Below are 2430 nucleotides of genomic sequence, written 5' to 3'. Positions count from 1 at the left end.
ACCGAGGGACATGTTCCTCGGAATATACCGAGGGACCCTTGTTCCTCAGAATTTTCCGAGGTACCAGTTTCTAAACTCTTAAAACACACAAAGGTCGAGTCAAACTTCACAAGTTACTCGCCTAAGTTAGCTTGACAAGAACACGCCTCTTGCTCAAGCTTTTCTCAATAAAAACGTTCAACCAAACTCTACCCAAGATAATCTAGTTTTATACACTACAAGAAAATAGCGACATACTGAGGGAAAAAATCGTCGGTATGTCGTCGGAATAACGTTATTCCGACGACATACCGACGATTTTTTCCCTCAGTATGTCGCTATTTTCTTGTAGTGTATAAAACTAGATTATCTTGGGTAGAGTTTGGTTGAACGTTTTTATTGAGAAAAGCTTGAGCAAGAGGCGTGTTCTTGTCAAGCTAACTTAGGCGAGTAACTTGTGAAGTTTGACTCGACCTTTGTGTGTTTTAAGAGTTTAGAAACTGGTCCGTCTTTAGTCGTGTGTGACTGAGTGTAAATCGGATTAAACAGATCTAAGATGATTGTTTAAAAAGTTTCTAATATACAAGAATAAAGTTCATGAATTCTCTGGTGTGTTCCTTATTCTGGTTGTCTCTGAACTTTCATCAACTATATTGGCTCAGAAAACATTTAGCTATATGGTTTAATTAATTATCGTCATCATTACGCTGATCTCAGTTGATAATTGATTTTTACTGTAGATATTTTCTTTTTGCCATATAATGATTATAAGTTTGATAGTTTAATTCTTATGTATAATTTCTCGATCATTTATGTATAAATAAAGTAGATCTCGACAACATTTTAAATGAGTGTGGGTAACCAAACAAACTTAAGCCGTATGGGTAAAGTGAAAATAGGGTTATGGCATTTTGGTTAATGGCCCCACATATATACGTATTTCATTTAAGAACTAAAATTTGATATGTCGATTATTGTTATCCGACCAAACTTTACATTGATCTAGATACACTCAAACTATTGTTTATATAGTATCAATCTATAGACTATAGTATATTATTGCTTGCAAAGTAATCAGGTGGAAACAAATGAATGGCAATGATTATTTACATGATTATGCACATCTTTTGAATTTATGATTTTGTAAATATTACTCAGTGAAAAGGAGAAAAGAATCCAAATAAATATTATCTTAGTTATCTGATGACATGACATCTAATTATTATGATACATAACTGACCCAATTCGGACATCATGTCATCATGTTTCATGTAGTATAGTCTAATAGATTAACCAGATGTCCAGATAATTGAATATGCCTTCGGTCCTGTGAAACTAGAGAATAAAATCTGTATATTTCTGTATTTTTCATAAACATAAAAAGTCATTTATATATAGGGAATTACACCGTCATAAAATAATGGAAAGACTAAAGAAAAGAAATACAAATATGGAAAAAGTACAAATCATAATCTAATAAGGAAAATGCAAGATGCCGATTATCTCTCTCTCTCTCTCTCCTCACGGTCGACTCTCTCTCTAGCATTGGACCGGTTATGGACATCCACAATATGATTTATAACACTTCCCATTGGATGTCATAACCATACAGGGATTGTAATACGCTTTAGATGTTGTCTCATTAAAACCTTACCAGGAAAACCTAGTGGGACAAAACCGTGGTGAAGGAAAAAAAGTACAACACGTATTACTCCCCCTGTTCTGAACAACTCGTGGCTGGCCTCATGAACAACCAAGATCTCCGAATGGTTTGAAGATGTGGCCGCGATCGTCTGCTTCATGGAACGCCATGATATGGCCGTTCCACCATGTGTGAAAACATAGCCTGTTTGTGATCGAGCATTGTGTGGATCCGAAAGATAACATGCATCAGCAAAATTAACTAAACCTTCTTTGTTTTGGTTAGTATAAAATAAACCCAAGTCTTTCATTCCTTGCAGGTAACGAAGAACATGTTTAATCCCGTTCTAGTGCCTTTGGGTTGGACAAGAGCTTAATCTAGACAATAGATTCACGGCAAAACATATATCTGGTCGTGTGACTAGCCAGATACATCAAAGCTCCTATGGCACTGAGATATGGCACTTCGAGACCAAGGACATCTTTATCGTCCATCTTAGGACAGAATGGCATTGGACCGGTTATGGACATCCACAATATGATTTATAACACTTCCCAGGCCGAGGGACCTCACGACCATGGGGCTAGATAATGGGTGAGACTCGGCCATGTTGAATCTCTTGAGTACTTTTATGTATATGTCATTTGATGCACAAGGATTCCATCTCTTATGTACTCAAGTTGTAATCTCAAACAAAACTTTGTTTTTTTTTCAAGATCTTTCGTCTCGAATTCTTTCTTAAGATATTCAACTGTTTGGAAAATCTCTCCAGAGGTTCCTAGGATATTTAAATCATCAACATACACTGC

Source organism: Brassica oleracea, chromosome C3, assembly GCF_000695525.1.
Source record: "Brassica oleracea var. oleracea cultivar TO1000 chromosome C3, BOL, whole genome shotgun sequence".
In the NCBI taxonomy this organism is placed as follows: Eukaryota; Viridiplantae; Streptophyta; class Magnoliopsida; order Brassicales; family Brassicaceae; genus Brassica; species Brassica oleracea.
The sequence above is the reverse complement of the archived record's forward strand: the minus strand, read 5'-3'. Positions refer to the sequence as shown.